Source organism: Rhinopithecus roxellana, chromosome 2, assembly GCF_007565055.1.
Source record: "Rhinopithecus roxellana isolate Shanxi Qingling chromosome 2, ASM756505v1, whole genome shotgun sequence".
Classification (NCBI taxonomy): Eukaryota; Metazoa; Chordata; class Mammalia; order Primates; family Cercopithecidae; genus Rhinopithecus; species Rhinopithecus roxellana.
Window position 1 is genome coordinate 60560495 of NC_044550.1, and position 14631 is coordinate 60575125.

Consider the following 14631-nt stretch of genomic DNA (forward strand, 5'->3'; position numbering starts at 1 on the left):
TTTTGTATAAGTTACAGGATATGTTAATTAAACCAATTTATAATAGAGTGTCCCTGTATCTTTGGTGAAGTCTACGTAATGATCTTTTTGAGGGGCAGGGGTAGGGAGTTAGTAAAATCAGTGGGGTTTCAGATGGGTGGTGTGCAGACACAGCTTTATGCTCACCAATCTGGAAATTTATATTATCACTCATGAAAGACAAAAAGCATCAGTAAGAGATGTTTGTGACCATTCTCTTTTTTAGCTTCATGTTTTTCAAACAGTAAATTTTCTTTAAAATGTTTGAAGGATAATTATGAAAGGTTTTGCAAAAGCATAAAAAGATATGCTAACTAAATATTTGACATTGTAAAGGAAGAGACATAATATCACTATGGTGTTTTCCTGCTTGCTGTTTTTTACTGTTAGTTTAGCCTCCCCTGCCCCCACAACCTGTTTATTTTTTTAATGCAGCTATAGATTTTAGTTGATGATTACTTTGTGTCCCAAATAATATTTATTGGAAGAGTAGTGATTTCCTGAGAATCAGAAATAAAAGAGAAAGATCTTTTGAGGGTTCTCATTGTTTCTTGTTTATAATTGTGAAACTCTTGCCTGAAAATTATTTTTTATATGGTTGCAGAACCACAGTACAGAAGCTTATATGTATTTAAAATTCATATTCTCAAGTTTAAGAGAAAACAGTCAAAAAAGAAAAACATTCTCAGAAGGGAGAATAATTTTTATATATTGTTTAAGCTTGCTTAGGTACCACTGCCATAGTTTTATGATTTGTTTTTTTTGGGGACGGAGTCTTGCTTTGTCACCCAGGCTTGAGTGCAGTGGCATGATCTCGGCTCACTACAACCTCTGCCTCCTGGATTCAAGCAATTCTCCTGCCTCAGCCTGCCAAGTAGCTAGGATTACAGGTGCCTGCCACCACACCCGGCCAATTTTTGTATTTTTAGTAGAGACATGGTTTCACCATGTTGGCCAGGCTGGTCTCGAACTCCTGAACTCAGGCGATCCGCCCTCCTTAGCCTCCCGAAGTATATTACGAATATTTTTAGGAGATTCTGTTTTGGAGATACCAACAAACAACAAAACTTGTGGGACTAAAGGTAGGGTTCCGCTTGAAGACACATTTAAGTAGTGTCCTCAATTATTAGTTTGGAGATATTTGGGGATTTAGCATCATTGAAGCTAATAAATTCTTAGTTCTTACTTCTATTGATGTACAAAATAGAAGCGTTCAATTTTAATAAAGACCATTTAAGTTAAAATTATTAGGTAGATAGCAAATAATTCAAATTAAGTTTCTTAGAGAAAAATGGGTCAAAATATTATTTTGGAGTGGGACGTAGTTAATTAGTTGCTGATCAAGTTTCTTCCAAGGGTACTTGTGTCTGATCTACCATGCTAATACTGAAAGATTTTAAAAATTTCTAGCCCCCCTCATTCCCTTACACGTTTAACTTAAACTTCTAAAATTCTTACAACATAGCCATGTTAGTTTAATTTATGGCAAATTTATATGTAGACATTGTTTGCCCATTTTATAAAGAAGATTCAGATTCTATATGGAAACAGAGTTTTTAACTCCCTTATTACCATAGTTAACTAGATAACATAAACAAACCTATAGTTCCCTAAGAAAACACCTAATCAGGTACAATATTTTCAACTTAATTATAGTTAATTAGTGATCAAGGTAGCATCAATAAATGAAGTCCTTAGTGGGCACATGCAGATTGCTTTAGTGGTCTATTCCAGATTTTATCAACCTTGTATCAAAGCTAATTTTAATAAAAAGTTGAACAATTTGTATTTTATGTATTTCCTCAATCTGTATTCAGTATCAGAACAGCTAATATAATGTAAGCAAAATTCACATATAAAAAAAAGATTAAACAAAACCCTAGGTCCTATTTCAGTGGAGTACACAAAGCCTGAGGTCTTGTCTATGGACAGTAACACAGAAATCCTTATGGTGCTTGACTACCTATGTAAGTGAAGATTGTTGAGTTAGAGGCAGGAAAATACATTTAGGCAGCTGAGAAGGAGAAAGAATTCAGGGAAGCAAAAGAGCTAGAGATCTGGGGTCTAGGAAACTTTGATCAGAAAACAAATATCAACCCTTCAGAGATCATTAAAGTAGGGCCAGGAGCTGTAGACAGCGAGAAGTTTCCATGTTGCCACATGGCAGGTTAAGAGTAGATTGAGTGTTGCTAAGCAGTTTTCTGGATCACTTCTTCCCTTCTGTTAATGTTGGAGCCTCTGGGTTTTAAAAGGTTAATGCCTTTCTAGTTACATCTTCTTTTAGTTAAAGGTCATAGGGTTTCATCGAATAGCTCAGAGTTGAGATCAATTGGTGGTAGTGGTGTATTCTTGACATCCTGGTAAATACTTACGTAGTCCAAGGATTGAATTGTTTTGAAGTCTTGAGAGGTTGTTATTAGTTCCTAGAGTCTCTCAAATGAAGTTCCTTACCTATTAAGTAATCTTTTGGCTCTATTTTCTTAAATAATTTGAGAAGTCAAATTTTCTAGAGAATGCATTTAACTACTGTTTTTAAGGTATTTTCTTTGGGGATAGTAATTTTTTTAAAGAATTTGCCTCAGTATCCTTATTTTAACCCTTTCAGTTTGATACTATTTTGAGAATTATCCAATCTTAACTTTGATGATCTTTTACTATTATATGTGATATAAACAGTCATTTTTAAAAATTAATATTTCAGATCTCTTTAAGAGTGTACTTTTAGTATCCACACTGTTTTGGTGTTACCACTTCTGTTTCCCAAGTTTGAAAAATAAAAGAAAATAATTAGGCTTCATTTGCTTAAATGGCCATCATTGCTGTTATGAAAAAAAAAAGTACGTCCTTTTAGGGATAACAGGCATCTACATGAGAACTAGAAGTCATGGAGTTTACTTCTGGTGAGCATTTAGTGATCTTATTAGCATCTCAAAAGTTCTTGGTTTACAGGTCTTTGAAATCAATTTTTAAAATATTTGGTTCTATCTAAAGCATGCTCTATTTTAAGCATAATACCCTTAATAAAAGAAAAGCTGGAAGTTGGGGTTAATGCCAAAATAGAACCTTCCTTATCCTTTTCACTTACTTCAAAATTAGAGACTATCTTCATCTTCATAATGGCAAAGAATGACCTCTCTTATCTCACTGAAAACTCATTTACCTAACCAGCAGGATAAGAAATTATGTATTTACTGGGTTATTTTTAGGGATCTGTATCTGTAGGATAGTAAATGAGTTTAATGGGTAGAATCCTGATATAGTTTGGACATTTGTCCCTGCCAAATCTCATGTTGAAATGTAATCCCCAGTGTTGGAGGTGCAGTCTGGTGGGAGGTGATTGGATCATGGGGGTGGATATTTCATGAACAGTTCAGTACCATTCCCTTGGTTCTGTCTTCACAATAGTGAATGATTCCTCGCCACATCTGGTTGTTTAAAAGTGTGTAGCAACTTCTTCCTTTCTGTTTCTTGCTCCTACTCTTGCCATGGGATGTGCCTGCCTCTGCTTCGCCCTCAGCCATGAGTAAAAGTTCCCTGAGGCCTTCCCAGTAGCCTAGCAGATTCTGGCACCATGCTTGTAAAGCTTACAGTACTGTGAGCCAATTAAACCTATTTTCTTTATAAATTACCCAGTCTCAAGTATTTATAGCAATGCAAGAATGATCTAAACCAAATATAGACTTGAAGGTTAGGATAGATAAGTTCTATATTAAATATTTGCTATATGGAGATATCTTGGGTCATTCAGTATCACTTACTTTTAAATAAGCCTTTTCTATTTTCACAATCTCATTATCTGTTACTAATAAAGCAAACTGTCAAGGCGAATAGTACTGCTCTTTCTAGGAGTCAACTCTGTTTTGAATCTGGGTCTTTCAGTATTGCCACTGCTTTTCTTTGGAGGATTCTTTGCATTGTAGAAGTGGAATAAACAAAATCAAGGAGATCAAGGAACGTCCTGGAGAGTTAGAGTTTTGAAGAAGAAAGTCCTGGAGAATACTTAGTGGAAAGAGGAAGGTAGTCTTACCTGTATTGATAATTCACCTTGTTATATAATTTGTTAGCAAATAATTTTTTTTTTTTTTTTTTTTTTTTTTTTTTTTTTTTTGAGACGGAGTCTCGCTCTGTCACCCAGGCTGGAGTGCAGTGGCCAGATCTCAGCTCACTGCAAGCTCCGCCTCCTGGGTTCACGCCATTCTCCTGCCTCAGCCTCCCAAGTAGCTGGGACTACAGGCGCCCGCCACCTCGCCCGGCTAGGTTTTTTTTTTTGTATTTTTTAGTAGAGATGGGGTTTCACCGTGTTAGCCAGGATGGTCTCGATATTATAATTTTAAGCAGGGCATCTCTTCTATGTTTGTGTAATACTGATACAAGTGGTTTTTTTTTCTTACTTGTATGGCTATCTGAAACTTTTTAAAACAGGGATGAAGAACCTGTCACAAACTAACTTGTGCCACTGATTTAATTTCATCTGATTTGTGTACTGTCGTTCTGACCATAAATGATTAAGGTTGTTTTTTTTTTTTTTACAGGTCTTTTTTGAAAGCCTCTTACATGCTAAATGTTCTTTCCTAAGCGTTCTGGAGCTAAAGATAAATAAAACATTGTTTTTTTGTTGTTGTTGTTTAAGGAGTCACAGTCTAGTGATGAAGGCACATACACAAAGTCTTTGCATAGGTTATTTTGGGAGTACAAGAGGAAAAAGGTACGCTTCCCTTACCTCAGTTATAGAGTTTGTAGAGTTTGTGGTCAGAGAGGGACACGACGTGAGCAAACTACTCTTAGAAAAATAGCATGGTGGTGGTTTAATGGCAGGTAGTTCTGTATATTGTTTGCTTTGATGATTTCAGTGAGATTTTAGGAGGAATTAAAGGAGTTGAAAAGATGTAAACATTAGTTAATTAAAATTTCATTAGTCCTGTTTCTTAAAACTTTGCATTTTTTTTTTTTTTAGTGCAACTATGTTGGATATGTCTGCTTTTCCTCTGAGCAAATATTTTTTTCCTAGATGAATCCATCTTGATGTGCGTGGACCATTTTGTGTGTGAATATTCATTCTTACAATATCTTTTGTACTTTTTTCAATATTCATTTTGTAATGGACTTGTATATTGCTTCTTATATTTGACTTTGAAATGGTGTACATCAGTAGAGTCTTGCATTTTTTTCTAGTAGTTGAATAGTATTTAGTATATACTAAACATGATAGTCACTGTTAGCTTATCCTTTTATTCAAATCAATCTTTTATTTCTGTTATCACTTGTAAATTTGTTGAAAGTTATACTTTTGTGAAAGTATACTATTGTGAGAAGTTTTAATCTGAAAAATATTTGGTGCTTTTTTTCTTATGAGCTATTATTCTTTCCAGATTGATGGGCAGAAATGCAAAAATAAAAGAATTTCAGATAAAAATATTCCAAACCATTTCTTTGAAATAAAGAGAAACTTTCTCCAGGTTTTTTTTTAACTTAAGAAATAGTTCTAGGAGGCACTTAAGCCAAACATGAAATAATGATTCTGATATTATAATGGAGTTATAAATTATACTTAGAAGAAAAATAATACTTTTCAGAAGAGTATTTTTTTCCAGTTTTAACTACAGCTCTAACTTTGATGATACTATTCAAACTGGTATTTTAAAGAACAAAGGTAATTTGCAAAATTTCTTTTAAAATTCACCTACTTAAATGAGAAATAGGTATCAGGATCAACATTTTACACATTTGTTTTCATAAGACCAAGTGGTGAGACCAAAATTCCATTAACTCAACTATGTGTCTTTGACCCTCTGTGAGGGCTTAGTCCTCATGAAAATGTATTTGTATTGCTCTTGAAATTTACTTTTTTTTCCTGAAAGACCATTTGAATGAACATCTAGTATTATAATTCTCATCTTACACTTGTATTAATGCATCATAAATATTATGGGGTTAGTACAGTGAGAGAAGCAGCTTACTAGAATAATGATTACTAGAATAAAAGTATAAGAATTAAGAATCCTTTCTCAGCCATCGAGAAACTGTGTGACCTTAGAATGGCAAATAAATTGTTTCGTCATTGGACTTCAGTGTCCTCAGATCTAAAATATCAGCATTTTATTTAGTAAGTTTTAAAGAATCTTTTTTCTAAGAAGATTATGGTTTCATTTAAAATATGGTCAAAAATCCTATGTAGAACCAAAAGTAATACTTTAAAATATTTTATGTCTGCAGAGATACATATTTGAGTTCAAATAGTTTAAAACCAAGAGCTGCTTTTGCAAGAAATAATCCATCAGTTTAATATCCCTTCCTTTATAGAATTCAAAGCTTATGCCTGCCTATTTCACAGCAGAACAGCTGGACAAAAAAAAAAGATTCAGTCAATCAACTGTTACTTGCATGATGACATGTAATTGTTTTTCGGTTATTTTCTTCTCTGAATTTGCTAACCGATTACTACAGCCAAAAGCAAGGTTTTTATAAAACAAGGCAACTACTTAAAAGTTTGGAAATAGTTTTCTTTTTGTAACAGAGGATCTAGGAAAATAATGATGTGTATCGAAACATGCCATGAGGGGAGTATCTGTCCCATAGTTAGATTTATTAACTGTTGAAAGTGATCCTTTGTATTTTATTTACTTCATAAATCTATATAATCATGCTTGATTCTTTACCCTATAACTTCCTAATGTCTTTGGTTAATACAGTCCTAAAATACTCCTTCTAATAAACTAGTTTTAATAGCAGCTACTGCTGTATTAATCTGTCTGATCTTATTTAATTTATATTTTTAAAAATGGTTTGAAAAATTTCCCTTTATATCAGATGACATTAGAAATTGTGTGTATATGTTCCATTCTTAAATGTTAGTAGCAGTTCATAATTTTGCCACATGATGTCCCTAAATACAGATTTTTTAATGTGGCTTTGAAAGAAATTTTAATGTTACATTGATTTTTAGGTCTTTCTTTCTTACCTTTTTTTTTAGAATCAGAAAAATCTCTCTGAAACGCTCTACTTAGTGTTCTTCAGCCTATCATGCCCTTATCTCTGCTTCTTGTTTAATATTTAGTAGACAACATTTTTTTTATGCTATAGCAGTGTAATTAAGTGAATGGACTGGTGAATAAGGAGACAGAAAATGTAGAATGATGATTTCACTGTGACAAATTTAATTTGTGCTTTAAACTACTTTAAAATTCAGTGTTTCTTCCAGGCCTTTTAGGTAAAATCAAAAATAGTATCTGCCCTTACTAGTTAGTATCTGATAGTTCATCAATCTCAGAGCATTTCATCCTCTTTCCAAGACTTGGTAGTACATTACCTCCAAGAATGGTTCACTTTCCTGTGAAACTTCAAAATAGTAGGACAAAAATTGAAAATCTTAGTATCCCCAAATAATTAGAAGCTTTAAATCACCAGAATATTAATAACTCCTTGGATTTTCATGCTCCTTAAAGTGATAGTATTTGGTCAATGATGTATTAATGACATGTGGGTCCTTATTTGTCTTATATTTAGCAAGTAACATTTGAGCTCTAAGAATGGATTGCATATGAAATTTTATGTACACAGTAGTTCATATTTTAAGAAAATAATTTGGGTAACTAAATAAATTTAGTTTGCCTATGTATTGCTTTGATTCAGTAAATATAATCGTTATACTACACTAATAGTGTTATCAGCTCTACTATAATTCTGTTTATAACTTTGGATTAAAAAGTATATAGGAGCACAATCATCGGAAAACATCAGTCTCTTACAGTTGTATTGCTTGGTAATTTGGTGTGTGTACTTTGTTACTGTTCTTCCGTGTTTAAACAGTATACCTTGATTTCTGTACACAAATTCAAGGGATTGGCACTTATTTAAATAAAAATGTAAACCATGATGTAAAACTCCAGCTTCTTTTAGTAGAGTAGATAGATCTTTGTTGACCTATGCTTTTCTTTTTCTTTTGTGCAGTTTAATTGTCCTTCCATTCATTATGTGGTCTAAGTATGTTTTTATTAGTTACTTTTCTTTTTTGTACTTTTCTTTAATCCTGTTTTGTATGTGGATTTTTGTAAGACTGAAGCCCATTTACCTAATTTTTTTCTTGTTAACTTTGTTTCAGCAATACATAGTTCCAGTCAGCTTGTTTACTGACCAGATTATGGGGTAAATGAATATTCACAAAATTTGAAGCGTATGTGCCATATATGTGGATGGCTTTTTTTTTCCCCCTGCTGCTGCCCAGTTAATTTTTGGTCCAAGGGTGGCCAAATCTGTAGTTACGAATTTATGAAAGTATTGGATAATTTGGGGCACAGAATTTATAAGGTTCCAGGTGAGCCATTATCAATCTTTGCAAGACAGGTTAAGGTTGTATTCAGAGCTGTAAATAATTCAAGCATTGAAATGCTGGTTAATTTAAAGGCTTTTCGTCTGCATGTATGTGTGTACGTGTGTTTCCTTGAGAGAATAAGAATCGCTTAAAGGATTCCTTGGTGTGAACTTAGGTGTGTGTATCAAGTATAGAAACAGTGATAATACCAGAACATTGAAAGATTATTTCTTTTCACTTAAGAATTAAAGGGAAAGAGGCGATACTAAGCAAAATATGATTGCTTTCACTGTGAAGGCACTCACTCAGTTTCAGAGAGGGATTTACAAATGAGATAATAATGATTTTCTCTTATTGCTTAATATTTTCCCTATTTTACTTAGTAAATAGACTTAAGATTTTTAAGTTATTGAAATACCTATATGTATGTGTGACTCTGCTATTTCTCACTAATACACTGGTGTTTTAAAACTCACTTTTATTGATTTTTAAAAGTCTTTACATTTTATTTTCTTATTTATGTATTATTTTTATTGTGATTTATGCTTCAAGCAGGGAGTTGCTACATTAGCTAATGTGGCTTGGGAGAAGGATGGACAGGGTTTTCATCAATCCTCTGAGGCCTTGGAAAGCAGCTTCATGCTGTCACATGCTCTCATTTGAATTAATACATTGGAAAATTATTTCATTGCCTTTAGATTTAATCAGTATTTTTCTGTAATGATTCTTAATTTTATTTTTTTATTCTGAAATTCTTTATAATGAATTTTCTATGACAAAAACTTCTATAATCAACTCCCAAATATTTAGATAGCAGGCATGAATAAATGGAAATGAAATAATCTGAATATAGTTAGCTTATTTAATTGTTTATCCTAGAATGCTCTTTAAATATATGATATATTGATTCTAGAAATTTACACAAATTCAGTACAAAACCCAGCTCAGGAAAAGTTGGAAAGATGTTCAGTTTCTCCTCCACTCAATTTCTTATCCTGCAGAGATGACATTGTTTCATACTAATGCAGTGCACTTACCTAAGTATTATATTAGTCACCCTCTGTCTTTTATTCATCCTTTTTACTGGTAAGGGTAGGTTATTCACTTTCATTCCTGCCTTATTCCACAAAAGATTTGACGTGGCTCCTTAAAAATATGTAAAATACAAAAGGATTCAGATTTTAAATTGAAGACATTGAGACAATTGGAAATTATGATTAGGAAAATAAAGCCAGGCAAAACCAAACAATAGGTTGTTTAGGGATAGACGATTATGAGGTAAAACCATAAAAATGCCAGGGAATTACTAACATTTAAAAGTTACTACTTGGAGGGAGAAATTGGAAAGGATTCAAAGGGACTTCTGAGGTATTGATAACTTCCTTTTTCTAAACCTGGGTGATGAGTACATATTTTCATTTTTTTGATTAAGACATACACATCTATATTGTTTATATATTTCTCTGTTTGTATATTTCATTATTAAATTGGGAAAGAATGAAAGCCAGCCAAGGGTGAGAACTTGTGTTATTTTGTCAAAATTTGAATAAGAGTCTTTACTCTAGAGATTCTCAAATTAATATAACTCAAGGTAAAATAGGAAAGTTACATAGTATCAAGACTAAATAATTTTATTTTACTCAGACTGTTTGGAATGTTTTGTTTGCTTATGGGCATCACAATTTAATTCAACCTTGACAACTAGGGTGAGCTTGGAAACTCCCTAATATGTAATAGGACAGTGAACAACTGAAATATTTGGAGCTGTTTAGTGTGTAAATACTAATACAGAGGAAATGTGATTGCAGTTTTCAAATGTTTGAAGTGCTCACACATGGAAAAAAGACATTAGTCTTTATCTTTGGAGCTCTAGGAAGTGGTATTAAGTCTAAAAGAGCAGAGTTTTAAGGAGGTAGATTATGGCTTAATGTAAGTCAGAACTATCTGAGCCTTTCAGCTACTAAAAATTCTGTATTCCTTTCAGTACAAAATAACAAAAATAATTTTTTAAACATTTATTTTAAATCTGTGAAATATATGGCAGAAGGAAGGAGTCTTTACTAGACTATATTAGCTCAGAATTATGTTCCCTAATACCACTTGGAATTTGGGAAATTTTATTCTTATAAGAATATCCCTTTTGCTTATTCATTCCTTTAGGCTTCTATACTCGTGTTTAGTTTATTAACTGGCAGATGGCTGATTGTTAAATCTTGTTAAAATGTGTTCCTTCAACAAATACTTACCTAATGCTCTTTTGTGTAAAGTTATAAGGATCACTCTAGTGAATTAAACATAGTTGCTGCTTTTATAGACCTTACATTCTATTGAGACCAATATTCAGTTAGAGTTCTGATAAATGCACTGAAGTAGTACAGGGTGTTATGAGAACATACAACTGGGTGACCTGACCTAAACTGGTATGGGGGGTCAGGAAATGGTACATTGCACTTGAGAAAGAATTTCGGGAAAAGGAAATTAAGTACTATGGCATAGCATATAGGCAACATAGGAAAAAAGATTATGGCATTTGGAGCCAGATTTCCTGGGTTCACATTCTAGCTTCACTACTTACTTGGAAAAGTTACTTCTCTGTCCTTCAGTTCCATCATTGTAAAATAGGAATGATGATAACAGTATGTATCTCATATGGTAATTACATGTATTAAATGAGTTAAAATTGTAAAGGGCCCAGAACATTCCCTTTTATATATATTAAGTACCACGTAAATGATGAAGAATAATTATTCAGAAAACAAATCCAAGACACCCCTTTCCAATCATATATAATATAAATATTAGAAAAATAATAGTTAAGATTCTTTGAACACTTATTATGTGTGAGATTTTGTGCTAAATACCTTTACATGATGTATTCTCACAGTTCTTTGTGGTAGATAGGGTGTGTGTGTGTGTGTGTGACAGAGTCTCACTCTGTCACCCTGGCTGGAGTGCAGTGGTGCGATCTTGGCTCATTGCAACCTCCGCCTCCTGGGTTCAAGCAATTCTCCTGCTTCAGCCTCCCGAATTTGGGATTACCGGCACGTACCACGATGCCTGGCTAATTTTCGTATTTTTAGTAGAGATGGAGTTTCCCTGTGTTGGCCAGGCTGGTTACGAATTCCTGACCTCAAGTGATCCATCTGCCTCAGCCTCCCAAAGTGCTAGGATTACAGGCGTGAGCCAACATGTCTGGCCTGTGGTAGATAGGATTTTAATGTTGACAATTCTTATTTTTTTTAACAAACAGGCTTTAGTATGTTAAATAATTTGCCCAAGATCCTAGTTAGCTTAAGAGGCTGTGCTCTTAACTGCTATCCTTTGTAAATTCACGTGATTCCAATGAAAAACTGGTTTTTGCCTAATATTAAACATTGGATAACAGACAGCGGACTTGTGAAATATTATTGGCAAATTATGTTTCTGTAAGTTAAAATACAATGAGATGGGCTTTCGGTCCTGCCTTACCTTTTTTCCAGAGACTATTTTGGCTTTAGGAAACCTGCAGGCCCATGTACCAGACCCTACTCCATTGTAATGTTGACCTGAGACATCTGGTTGAACTCTGAGTTATTCTGAGTTAGAAAAATCTTGTAAACATATCTTGTTTATAAGGTAGCTTCTTGATTTTTAAATGTACCCTAGAATCAGCATTGCCAACCAATGAATGGCATGTGTCAAGGTGGCAGATGATATTATATGTCTTTCCCCCATTCAGATTCTAGACAGAACATCAAACAGGCAAAGTTTGTTTGTATCTATTTCCTGGTCCCCTGTTACTTGGTACTCATTTTACTCTGATTATATTCAAAATATCCCAATACGTAGTTTAGCCATATAATTTATCAGTCCAATATGTTTATACTTTTTCGTTGTTACTTCCTTGGTCAGGAACTTATCGTGGCTCTTATTGAGGTATTATCAAATACTCTGAACTCCACATTCTCCTGTTCAGAATGCTCTACTGTTTAGCCCCACCTAACCTAACCATAGCTTACATTTCCTGCTGTGATCATCTGAATTTGCCATGCTCATTGGTAGGTCTAGGCCCTTCCTATTGCTGTGCACTCTGCTTAGAATATTCTGCTTATCCTCATCTACTTTTATATTAAGCTTTTATTGGACACAGTAACCCAAAATGACTTTTTCTTTATGATATTACTCAATAATTTTTATATTCTTATTTACTCTTAACATTGTTCATCCATCAGTATGTATAAAGCCAGTGGACTTTGTACATGTATGATTTGTTGTTATTCCCTGCATTATATGGGGGAGTACTGTCTCCTTTAGTACTCAGCATATGGTGCTTTTCAAATAAGTTTAAGCAATCTACATAAAATATAAAGTTTCCAAGGAAAATACATTTGGGCTGTGCTTTGAGCAGAAAGAAGAAAAGATTGGTAAAGAAATATATGAGATAGGAAGTTGACAGGTATAAACACAGGCACGGTTAAATTATGAATGGTGGTTGATGGGTTGAAATATCCTGTATATACGTCACCAAAGTAAAAATTATCAGTATATAATTTTTAACATGTTCATGTTGGAGGTTTCAAAATAGTAGAAACCCTTAAACAAATGATAATACAAATAAAACATATCAAAATGTATGGAACGCAAGGCCAGGCGCGGTGGCTCACACCTGTAATCCCAGCATTTTGGGGGGCCAAGGTGGGCAGATCACCTGAGGTCTGGAGTTGGAGATGAGCCTGGGCAACATGGTAAAACCTGTCTCTACTAAAAATACAAAAATCAGCTGAGTGTGGTGGTGCACACCTATAATCCCAGCTACTTGGGAGGCTGAGGCAGGAGAATTGCTTGAACCCAGGAGGTGGAGGTTGCAGTGAGCTGAGATCACACCACTGCACTCCAGTGTTACTTAACTTCTCTGTCCTTCAGTTCTATCATTTGTAAAATAGAAATGATGATAACAGTATTTATCTCATAGGGTAATTACATGTATTAAATGAGTTAAAATTGTAAAAGGCCCAGAATATTCCCTTTTCAATAAACCCTTGAAATATAGACTGGGTTTGGATGATTTTATATTGGATATGTGTATATTATATATATATATATATATATATATATATAATATATATGTATATAAATTTGTATAGTGGAATAGGAGATTTAGGTTGTAATTGTTATTTTTAAGCCCTCTGAGAAAATCTTTGTCTTTATATCAACCAAATATAGTATAGAATATAATGATTTATGTTAGGTGCAATTTTTAAATTTCTTTTAGAATTCATTATATAATCCACAGTTATATCTAGCATAATCTATTACGTTTGATCAAGGCTTCACAAATAGGAAATGTCAATCACTTATTGTATGTTATTTCTAATTTTTTATTACTAGCATTATACTTTTATATTCTTCTACACAGGTGTAGACTGAGAAGATGGTGGTGTTCCTTTCAGTTTAGTTTCCTAAAGACAGGAAAAAACCTTGAAAATTCGGGGTGCTAATATAGCAGGCTTATTTGGAATACATCGGAATCCTGTGCACTCAGTTATTTTCTGTCTTCAAAGAAGAAATAGTATGACATATCTGAGAGTCTGAAAATAATTTTTATCTTTCATATCATTTACTTTAAAATTTATGTGGAATTTTCTGTCAAACTAAAGACCAGTAAAGTCTTCTTCAAAGATATAGAATATGCTTTTGTAATTAGTTTTCAATGACTTTTAAAACTTCGTCACATCTTTGTAGAACAAGTCATCTGTCTACATTGTTGTTTTCTTGAAAATAATGAAAATTAAGAGTCTACTTAGATTTTTACTTAGTTTTCCCTTATTTTGGCCCTTATTCCTACATAACTTCTAGAAAACTAAATATAAAACATTTAATGATTCGCATTTTACAGAGAGGTGGTAAAGATGTTGACTCTGATCTTTGAAGTTTAATGTATCCTATTCTTATTCTCCACTTTTTGACATGCCTTTTCTTCCCCTAGTCTCTTTCTTATTGTCTTACTTACTAAATAATCACTTCTGAAATAATTTCTCAGAATATATTCATTAACAGTTGTTGCTTTTTAAAAAGCGATGACACAAATAAGATGATAAATTAAATTGGGTGAAAGTACCAGTAAGTAGCAACCTTGCATTTGACACTAAATTGAGACTCTGCTGATAGTTTTTGCTTTTGTTGTGGGAATTATCACCATCTCTTCTATATGCTGACAGAAATTTAATTCATATACACTGGTAATTTAAATCCCAGCATCTTTCCTGTTAAATTTGATTTCATTCAAACCAAAGATTAACAAAGCTAATTCTAAAACTCCAGGTGGT

General features: G+C 33.3%; 1 protein-coding gene across 3 annotated transcripts in view; it reads left to right on the plus strand.

Moving 5' to 3' along the window:
• RBM46 (RNA binding motif protein 46) overlaps window positions 1-14631 on the plus strand; it is a 48924-nt gene that overhangs the window by 19444 nt on the left and 14849 nt on the right. The gene's annotated exons all lie outside the window — the stretch shown is intronic.